We start from the raw sequence: 11111 nt of genomic DNA, 5'->3' as shown, positions 1-11111 counted from the left end.
GTGGGGTAGAAGTGGAAGGATCATTAGGCGCGAGTGATCATGCTCTTCTGAAGTTTACTATACAGCGGAAAGGAGCAGCCAAGCATACTAGGACTCAATTTCTTGACTTTAAGAAAGCCGACTTCATAAAACTTAGGGAAGTGCTGGGTGAGATCCCATGGACAGTAATACTAAAAGGAAAGGGAGTTCATGATGGCTGGGAGTTTGTTAAGAGGGAGATAGTAAAAGCACAACTTCAGGCAATACCAATGAGACAGAAACATGGAAGGTGCCTAAAGAAGCCAGGGTGGCTATCTAAAGAACTTTTAACTGAGTTAAGATTAAAAAAGGATGTGTACAAAAAATGGAAAAGGGGGGAAACCACCAAAGAGGAATTCAAACAAATAGCCAGCACGTGTAGACACAAAGTCAGAAAAGCTAAAGCACAGAATGAACTCAGGCTTGCTAGAGAGGTTAAAAGCAACAAAAAAGGCTTTTATGGGTATGTTCGTAGCAAAAGGAAGAACAAAGAAACAGTGGAGTCACTCAGAGGAGAAGATGGTGAAATGTAAACAGGGGACACAGAAAGGGCTGAACTCCTCAATGCCTTCTTTGCCTCAGTCTTCTCCGATAAAGAAAACAATGCCTGACCTGAAGAATTTGGAGCAAATGATTCAGCAGAGGAAACACAGCCCAGAATAACTAAGGAGATAGTACAAGAATACTTGGCTAGTTTAGATGTATTCAAGTCTCCAGGGCCAGATGAACTGCATCCAAGAGTATTAAAAGAACTGGCAGATGTGATCTCAGAACCACTGGCAGTCATCTTTGAGAATTCCTGGAGAACAGGCGAAGTCCCGGCAGACTGGAGGAGGGCAAATGTTGTCCCTATTTTCAAAAAGGGGAAAAGAGAGGACCCAAATAATTACCGCCCAGTCAGTCTGACATCAATACCAGGGAAGATTCTGGAGCAGATCATTAAGCAAACAGTCTGTGAGCACCTAGAAAGGAATGCTGTGATCACCAATAGTCAGCATGGATTTCTGAAAAATAAGTCATGTCAGACTAACCTGATCTCATTTTTTGACAGAATTACAAGCCTGGTAGATGAAGGGAACGCAGTGGATGTAGCCTACCTTGATTTCAGCAAGGCATTTGACAAGGTGCACCATGATATTCTTGTAAAGAAGCTGGTAAAATGCGGTCTTGACTATGCTGCCACTCAGTGGATTTGTAACTGGCTGACTGACCAAACCCAAAGGGTGCTCATCAATGGTTCCTCTTCATCCTGGAGAAGAGTGACTAGTGGGGTGCCACAGGGTTCTGTCTTGGGCCCGGTCTTATTCAACATCTTTATCAACGACTTGGATGATGGACTCAAGGGCATCCTGATCAAATTTGCAGATGACACCAAACTGGGAGGGGCGGCTAACACCCCAGAGGACAGGATCACACTTCAAAACGACCTTGACAGATCAGAGAACTGGGCCAAAACAAACAAGATGAACTTTAACAGGGAGAAATGTAAAGTATTGCACTTGAGCAAAAAAAAATGAGAGGCACAAATACAAGATGGGTGACACCTGGCTTGAGAGCAGTACATGTGAAAAGGATCTAGGAGTCTTGGTTGACCACAAACTTGACATGAGCCAACAGTGTGACGCGGCAGCTAAAAAAGCCAATGCAATTCTGGGCTGCATCAATAGGAGTATAGCATCTAGATCAAGGGAAGTAATAGTGCCACTGTACAGTATTCTGCTCTGGTCAGACCTCACCTGGAGTACTGTGTCCAGTTCTGCGCACCACAGTTCAAGAAGGACACTGACAAACTGGAACGTGTCCAGAGGAGGGCAACCAAAATGGTCAAAGGCCTGGAAACGATGCCTTATGAGGAACGGCTAAGGGAGCTGGGCATGTTTAGCCTGGAGAAGAGGAGGTTAAGGGGTGATATGATAGCCATGTTCAAATATATAAAAGGATGTCACATAGAGGAGGGAGAAAGGTTGTTTTCTGCTGCTCCAGAGAAGCGGACACGGAGCAATGGATCCAAACTACAAGAAAGAAGATTCCACCTAAACATTAGGAAGAACTTCCTGACAGTAAGAGCTGTTTGACAGTGGAATTTGCTGCCAAGGAGTGTGGTGGAGTCTCCTTCTTTGGAGGTCTCTAAGCAGAGGCTTGACAACCATATGTCAGGAGTGCTCTGATGGTGTTTCCTGCTTGGCAGGGGGTTGGACTCGATGGCCCTTGTGGTCTATTCCAACTCTATGATTCTATGATTCTATGAACTTGCATATGGGAGTGGATTCAGCACAGACTGGAACAAAGGACAATGATCAGCTCTTCCCTCTGGGGGCAGGAAACTGCCAACTCCTCGTGGGCACAAGATGTTGGACATAACATTATGATGGCTGACTGGGAACAGTTATGGACCACCGGTATGAAGTTTACGGCATGTAATGCCTTAAGAGAGAATATTATGAAAATGATATACAGGTGGTACAGGACACCAGTCAAGCTTGCAAAAATCTCTCATTTGCCCGATAATAAATGTTGGAAATGTAAAGAAACTGAAGGCACATTCTTTCACCTTTGGTGGGCGTGCCCAAGGATTAAGGCTTTTTGGGAGATGATTTATAATGAAATGAAAAAGGTATTCAAATATACCTTTCTGAAGAAACCAGAGGCCTTTCTCCTGGGCATCGTGGGCCAATTGGTGCCAAAGAAGGATAGAACTTTCTTTATGTATGCTACAACAGCAGCAAGAATACTTATTGCAAAGTATTGGAAGACACAAGATCTACCCACCCTGGAAGAATGGCTGATGAAGGTGATGGACTACATGGAACTGGCGGAAATGACCGGCAGAATCCGAGACCAGGGAGAAGAGTCGGTGGAAGAAGACTGGAAGAAATTTAAAAACTATTTACAGAAATACTGCAAAATTAATGAATGTTAGAATGATGCTGGATTGAAGTTAAGTGGTTTTTAACAGTAATGTTAAAGGAATATGTAAAAATGGATTGTTAACAGGGGATAATTTAAAGTTATAATATATTAAGATAAAAAATTAAGATAAAATCAAAGAGGGAAAGGATTTGCTGAACTAACTAATTGAACTGGAATACAAAAAAGGGAGGTGTGAGGAGGTCAGGGAAACAAGCAAACGAAAGATAAGATATGGAAAGACTAATCTGTTTTTAACTGTTTTTACTTTGTATATTTTTCTTTTTTCTTTTTTTTTTTTTACTTCTGTAATATGTGGAAACTTTAATAAATATTTTAAGGAAACTGCCAACTCCCCGTTGTCTTCTGAAAATGACTCATGGGGAGGGGGAGAGGAGGAACCAGCCAGGTGACAGGACACTCAGGTTACCTCCACAACTCCTCCCTCAACCCCTCCTTTTTTGTGATGTAGTTGTGATGTAGTCTTAGGGGTGTAGTTTGGGGGATTAGTAACTAATAAAAGTTGGGGTCTTCTTTTGTTCTGGACTTCCATTTTGCTTCATCTTGTGGTGGGTGGGAGTCCTGTCGCGACAGTATCCAATAAAGGCCAAGCCTACAGGCTGCTGTTTTGCTCCAAGTTATCCTGGTTGGTGTCGTTGTTTCTGTCCAAGGGAGCCCTCGGATTTCTCTGTTAACAAGCATATATGAGACTCAGCGCACTCCAAGGAAGACACAACTAAACCTCAGACAACCAATGTTGGAATTTCTCTGTAACGTTGCTTTATTGGTTATCAAACATGACATATGACAAGACAGGGAACATGCACTCAATCACACACACAACCACACACACACACCACTCTTCGCTGGATGGGCCAGACCCAGTAAGAGGACGGGTGGCTGACGACAGCATTGTCATATGTCCAGCACACAAGTGAGACTGGGGGGCTTTGCAATTTATCTGCCTTCTTCGTTCAACTGTTTGTTGGCATACCTTTGGCATCTCACATCCTGGTTCTTGGCAACACCTCGTCTTCCACATGTTCTTGGCATTTATCAACTCTCATTGTTCGAACCTGATGTTCTGTAACTTCTGGCAATGTTACAACACTAATTGTTTGAAACTAGCATTTCACATTTTGAATTATGGTGCTGGAGGAGACTCTTGAGAGTCCCATGGACTGCAAGAAGATCAAACCTATCCATTCTTAGGGAAATCAGCCCTGAGTGCTCACTGGAAGGACAGATCCCGAAGCTGAGGCTCCAAGACTTTGGCCACCTCATGAGAAGAGAAGACTCCCTGGAAAAGACCCTGATGTTGGGAAAGATGGAGGGCACAAGGAGAAGGGGATGACAGAGGACGAGATGGTGGGACAGTGTTCTCGAAGAGACCAGCATGAGTTTGACCAAACTGCGGGAGGCAGTGGAAGACAGAAGTGCCTGGCGTGCTCTGGTCCCGGGGGTCACGGAGAGGCGGACACGACTAAACGACACAACAACAACAACAACAACAACAACAACAACAACAACAATTCACTGATCAATGGATCTACGTACTGGTTCACTGGGAAAACTTCAGAAATTCATATAAAATCACTCCAGTGTTGGATTTACGCCATTCCAAGGTTGTTCTGTTCGGGAAGGAAATGGCTACCAAAGGGGAGGGGGAGACTGAGTAATAATCCAGGGGTCAGCAACCTTTTTCAGCTGTGGGCAGGTCCACTGTCCCTCAGACCATGTGGTGGGCTGGACTATATTTTGAAAAAATAATAATAATGAATGAATTCCTACGCCCCACAAATAACCCGGAGATGCATTTTAAATAAAAGCACACATTTTACTCATGTAAACATATGCTGGTTCCTGGACCGTCTGCAGGCCAGATTGGGAAGGCGATTGGGCCGGATCTGGGCCCTGGGCCCTAGTTTGCCTGCACCTGGTGATAATCTCTGGCATCCTGATACCTGAGTGCCAGACAGGTAGCCATTCCGGAAACAATACCCAGGTGAAGGCAAAAGGGTGTGATGAACTTGGCTGGGAAAGAGGGACATGTAAATATCTCTTTTGCATACTTGATGGGTGGGAGGTGGCAGTCAAGGGAAGGGGGGGGGCAAGTCCTGGTGCTCAGGTTGCTGCACCCAGACCCTCCCAACGTGTGAGGTCCTTATGATGTAAGTGTGATGTAGCTTTAGGGGTGTTACTAGTAACTTTTGGAAACTGTTAAATGTTTGGGTCCTTGAATGAATGAATTTTATTATGACGGTCACAGACCAGTTCCGACTCACTTAAAATATCAGGAAAATCATAAAACACAACTGGAATACATTGAACTGCAATTGAGTATAACAGAGACAATACTGTTAAAAATATATATTAAAACTTGATCACTAAAATATAACCTAAAATTGTCATTTAAAGCCTTGGTAGTACAGCTTGTTCCCTAAGTTTTACGGCAGTCACACAGAATTTGGCCACCCTGAGCGTGATCTCTAGATCCTTGTCCTCTACCAGGAGTTTTAGACATTGAAGTTTGGACCCATTTGGAGATTTTTGCATAGCAGGGGTAACAAATAACGGAGCGTATATCCCCGTAGAAATGGCAGCGTAACAAGACATGAGAGACAGTTTCTACCTCCATCAAGCTGCAGGGGCAGACTCGTTCTGCATATTATGGTTTACCCTTGAATCTGCCCTGCAATCAGCACGTTGAATCTAGCGAGGGTAAATGACCATGTGTATTTGGGCATTTGTAATTTTGACAAATAATTTGCTGGTGTAAATCCTCTCCCATTATATTTTATTGCTGGGTGTTTATTCATCTCGCTCACGTGGCATTGCAGTTCTACATCCCAAATTCGTTGGCGGATTATTGCTCTGGCTTTCTCATAACCTACAGCTATCAGGGTGTTATGTACTGAGTTGAATAGGATCCAAAAGGCAGCAATCTGATTGGTCCTAGAACAATAGGGTCCAGAATGCAGCAGTCTGATTGGTCCACAGGAGCCACCCAATCCAGCTCCAGGTGGAAGTGAATCTGCAATCCAATTGGCCTACAGGTGAATCCCGGAATTAGCCAATCACGTGGGGCCCATTGTGTAAATAATGTATATAAAGCAGACATTTCGGGGGAACTTCCATTCCTCCTCACCACTATGAGCTGAATAAAGGGCATGAAATCCACTCTCGACTCCGAGTATATTTCACAGGGCCTGTGGGGAAAACCCCACGCCTCTTAGCTTTTCATGCAGTGTAGCTTTCCATTTGGGTTGGTAGTGATACGGAAGGAGGGGGGGTACCTTTCCCCATCCCTCCACCCCCACCAAGGGGCCCGAGGCGATGACCTCGACGGCTCCCAACTTTCCCCTAACCCCTCAACCCCCACACCGTTGCACAAGCACCACATTGTACCCCTAGTCCTATAAATAAAGTACTTTTCCCTCTTTCTACACAGGCGAAATAAGCCCACCATCTTTCCTTAAGCTTTCCTCTCGCTCCATTTCTAACATGGGTAGACCATGTCAAATTGTATCTTCAATACAATATAATGGCCGCGTTTTGGCCAATCAGAACCGTGCATTCGCCGTGCAGAGCTAGCTCAGCGAGCCCTGCACGCCTCATTTAACCTCTTGACAAGTTGCTGACAGCTCCCTGCTGGGAGAACAATGGAACTGAAACTCCTGAACTCCTGAAAGTGTCAAAATCTGCAACAATGTATCCATTTCACTTCCGACTTCAATTAACAATATGAGAGTAGACTAGAATAAACTGAGAACTTCTAAAATTCATATAAAATCAACCATAGTACCAATTTCCTTGGTTCTGGTGTCAATTGACTCAGTTTCTTCTGGACTCTATGACACCTTCCTTACCTCCATAATCCCTCAAGCGAAGAGTCACGTACGCAGGAAGACCCTAATCCGGTCAGATCGTTCTGCCAAGCCCATCCTCCGGGCAATGCCAGGTGGCAGACGATGCATATCTGGACTATTGTTCTAACATCACCGGTACTTAGGAAGTGTTTGTCTATGCATATCTCTCACTCTGCATACTTCCCCCTCCCTTCCCTGAAAAACTAATACGTGTAACCCCACCTTTCTGTAATATATTCATGATGTAAGCTGTGAAACCCAACCTTCCCATAATGTATTCATGACGTTTCTTGCACTGTATTCTGGGACATGGAGGGAACTTTTAAAAGTTGATGTCACCCCATTCTCGGGGTTCAATCTCGCCTTGAACCTGTTGCGCAATAAACTTTGGATCTCCGCATCTTGCTCCTGTCTCCGGCTGAGCTCATTTTCTTCCGCTAGGACCCGCGGACTTAGTCCAACGAGCCGGGTGGCGGAGCAATCTCGCACCCGGAATTTACCGTAACAGTAGGAATCCAGTAGGGTTAAGGGTGCCAACCCAACAGGGGAAAAGTTAAGTTTTAACCAATAATGGATCTTCAGAATCCATATCCGAGCGCTAACAGGGATTTGCCGGACCTCCAGGTGGACAGCTATGTTAGACACACAAGAAGGGATCCCTAGCAGACAACAATAGAACTTAGTTTGGAATGATTCTAAGGGAGCAAGCTGCAGATTGGAGAGCCATATGCCAGTTGTGTTAATATTTTTGCAGCAAAGACCTGGGAGGCTGCTGGGAGCCTGTAGATGTTGGTTAGTTGTGTATAAGAGTTGGAAGTACGACTCCCAAGCCCCAACAGAGATATTCCACTTCGGAGGGGGAAGTTTGGGTTCTTCTTTGTTCGGGGCTTCCATCTTGTTTCACCTGGTGGCAGGTGGAGGTCCTGTGGCGACACTTCTTTAATAAAGACCAAGCCTGCTGGCTGCTGTTTTGCCCTGATACTCCTGGCTGGTGTCTTTGCTTTTGTCCAAGGGACAAAAGTTTTTAACTGCCTAAAGTTTCTCCGTTAACATCCCTCTTGAAGTTCAATTGGCAAGTTTGGGCTGAGTTCTCCAGCTGGGGTGTGTGCTGATTCTTTTTCATTGAATAGATTCACAGAAGGGACCCCGAGGGTCATCCAGCCCAACCCCCTGCAATGCAGGAATCTTTGGCCTCACGTGGGGCTCAAACCCACGACCCGCAGATCGAGAGTCTCCTTCTTTACCAATGGAGTCATTTCCTCCAAAGGGGCTGGTGTCTCTCTCAGGTACCCTCCTAATATTGCAACAGACTTTCAGTCGGCTACTGAGCAGCTGAATAATAATAATAATAATAATAATAATAATAATACATTATTTATACCCCGCCCGCACATCTGGGGGCAGGGCACGAGGCTGCTGTCTTGATGGCCTCTGAGCCCAGAATCACACAGAACTCTGCACATGCCCTGGACCATCCGGATTCTGGGAGGGAGGGAGAGCGGCGTGCTGGCTGCGCTCAGCTTGCAAAGGGTTAAATGGAGCAGAGCTGGAGTCCTAGAGAGGACAGGAAGTAGAGACGGCAGGGGGCGGGTCCTCCAGAGCAGAGTCCCCTCCCTCCGCGCCCCTTCCGGCCTCTTGTCTCCTCCAGTGCTGCCTCGGTTTCCCTCCTGGGAAGAGTCCGGTGAGTCTCCCCTCTCTCTCCCCCCCCTTGGGGTGCCTGGGGGAGAAGGGGGTCCCAGGGCTGCAGGGGGAGACCCCCAAGTCTGCTGCCCCCTGGAAATGGGGGAGCCCCTGCCAGAGCCCCACGGGAAGCCTCTCTGGGCTGCAGGGCCAGGCCTGGGGCCCCTCCGGGGAAAGAGAGGCTGAGCTGGCTGCCCCGGGCTTGCCAGGCTGCCCTCCATGAGGCAATGCGGGGGGGGGAAGGAGGGAGGGGGCTCGGGGGGGGAGGAGGGAGGGGGCTCGGGGAGGGAGGAGGGAGGGGGCTCGGGGGGGGAAGGAGGGAGGGGGCTCGGGGAGGGAGGAGGGAGGGGGCTGGGGGGAGGGGGGGGCTCGGGGGGGGGAGGGAGGGGGCTCGGGGGGGGAGGAGGGAGGGGGCTCGGGGGGGGGAAGGAGGGAGGGGGCTCGGGGAGGGAGGAGGGAGGGGGCTCGGGGGGGGGAGGAGGGAGGGGGCTCGGGGAGGGAGGGGGCTGGGGGAGGGAGGAGGGAGGGGCTGGGGGGGAGGAGGGAGGGGGCTCGGGGGGGGAAGGAGGGAGGGGCTGGGGGGGAGGAGGGAGGGGGCTCGGGGGGGGGGGGAAGGAGGGAGGGCTCGGGGAGGGAGGAGGGAGGGGGCTCGGGGAGGGAGGAGGGAGGGGGCTCGGGGGGGGGGGAAGGAGGGAGGGCTCGGGGAGGGAGGAGGGAGGGGGCTGGGGGGGGGCAGGTCGGGAAACCTTCCTCTCTCGGATCCCAGAGGGAGCCTTCAAGGCTGTTCCCCATCCGGGAGTTTCTCTGCAGCTGCTGCTACTGGAAAAGAAGCCCACAGCCTTGGGAGCCCCCAGGCCGCCCATCCCTTCCCAAAGGAGGGACACCAGTCTTGTCTCCATTGCAGCATGCTTTATTTACATGAAACTTGCCACTTTCACAGCGTGTGGGTAAAACTGTGGAACTCCCTCCCGCAGGAGCCTGGCATGGCCAGCACCCCAGACGGGTTTCAAGAGAGGATGAGGCCCATGGAAGGAGGAGGAGGGGGCTCTGGGGGGCTCCTGGCCTGGAGGGCTCTGCTCTGTCTCCCCAGTTGCAGCCAGGCCTGCTTCTGTTCCCGCTTGCTGGAACCACAGGCAGGGAAAGCTCTGGTGCTCGGATCCTGCTGGCCAGAAGAGGCGTCTCTTTGGGTGCCCCGTGAGAACAGGATGCCGGACCAGGAACATTCAGAACAACCCAAAGCCAAGTGAGGAATCCTAGTGAATACAAATAATCTGGGACTGGCAGAAAACGCAGCAACCTCGCAGGCCAGGCCACAGCCGCGGGACAGGGAATGAAGGAGAAACAATCAGTGCAGGAAAAGTTTTTGACAGTATATATTGGTCATTTATGAACAAGGTATTCGAAAACAATGGAGTCTGGAGAGACTTTTATAAAGGGAATTGAGACAATCTATATGGAACCCTATATGGGACGTGGGTGGCGCTGTGGGTTAAACCACAGACCCTAGGACTTGCCGATCAGAAGGTCCGCGGTTCGAATCCCCGTGATGGATTGAGCTCCCGTTCCTCGGTCCCTGCTCCTGCCAACCTAGCAGTTCGAAAGCACGTCAAAGTGCAAGTAGATAAATAGGTACCACTCCAGCGGGAAGGTAAACGGCGTTTCCGTGCGCTGCTCTGGTTCGTCAGAAGCAGCCTAGTCCTGCTGGCCACATGACCTGGAAGCTGTATGCCGCTCCCTCGGCCAGTAAAGCGAGATGAGCGCCGCAACCCCAGAGTCGGCCACGACTGGACCTAATGGTCAGGGGTCCCTTTATATGGAACACATGGCAAGCATGATTGTGAAGAATATTTTTTAAGAAAAATGTAAGATACAGAAGGGGACACACCCTCTTTCGCCGCTATTGTTTATACTAGCCCTAGAAGTCTCTCAGGGTGCTTTTGCCTTTTCGTACTACCTTGATTTTGTGCTTACAGCATGACAGGCATTTCGTGTAAAATTTACATGGTCTAATTTCTAGACCAGGCTCTCTCAAACTCGACCCTCCGCACCAAGGGACTCCCGCTGCTGCTGCTCCTGCTGGGTAGGTTGAGGCAGGACACCTGGGTCCCTCGCAGAGCACGGGAGGAGGAGAGCTCTGGGCTGGACACCTGGGTCCCCTCCAAGGTGGGGTCGAGGAAGCATGAAGCGGAGGTGGAGAGATCGTCCCCTTGGTAGCATTTCCTGCCCTTGCAACGCTGGGGGAAGGCAGAAACTCAGCAGGTGCAGCTTCTTCCCTTGCAAGGAGAGGAAGGGGCTGGCGGGGGAAACATCTCAGGGATTATGGTGGGCTCACTCGCCCCTCCCCATAGGCCTCACTTCCCCGGGTCCTAAATGCCATTGGAACTGAGTAGATTGAAACAACGATGTGCCTTCTTGTGAATTTCTAACGTTTAACAATATGTAGCAGAATACGTGGCAGAATAGTAATGGGGAACCCCCGTCTCCCTTGTGGTTAGTCTGGATCAGATGTGGGCTCCTTGGGGCAGAGTCCTTGGCACAGATGGAGGAGGGGGGAGGGAGGAGAACTGCTTGAGCCCAGGCACATAAGCAGGAAAACTGCAGGGAGAGGGAGGGGGTGTCAAGGGTTAAAAGGAGCAG

The 11111-nt window shown here is 49.2% G+C and overlaps 2 protein-coding genes and 1 long non-coding RNA gene across 3 annotated transcripts in view; 1 reads left to right on the top strand and 2 right to left on the bottom strand.

The window, feature by feature from the left end:
- The window catches only part of LOC128409573 (uncharacterized), a 145734-nt gene extending 142263 nt beyond the window's left edge, over window positions 1–3471 (top strand). The window contains exon 2 of the long non-coding RNA XR_008329252.1: window positions 3351–3471. This is a non-coding gene — a long non-coding RNA (uncharacterized LOC128409573). The remainder of the gene's footprint in view (window positions 1–3350) is intronic.
- The window catches only part of LOC128409540 (zinc finger protein 883-like), a 346762-nt gene that overhangs the window by 134651 nt on the left and 201000 nt on the right, over window positions 1–11111 (bottom strand). The window lies entirely within an intron of this gene.
- Window positions 1–11111, bottom strand: part of LOC128409528 (zinc finger protein 883-like) — a 451816-nt gene that overhangs the window by 360792 nt on the left and 79913 nt on the right. The window lies entirely within an intron of this gene.

Source organism: Podarcis raffonei, chromosome 2 (assembly GCF_027172205.1).
Source record: "Podarcis raffonei isolate rPodRaf1 chromosome 2, rPodRaf1.pri, whole genome shotgun sequence".
In the NCBI taxonomy this organism is placed as follows: domain Eukaryota; kingdom Metazoa; phylum Chordata; class Lepidosauria; order Squamata; family Lacertidae; genus Podarcis; species Podarcis raffonei.
Note: the sequence above shows the minus strand (reverse complement) of the source record. Positions and strands in the feature narration are given on the sequence as shown.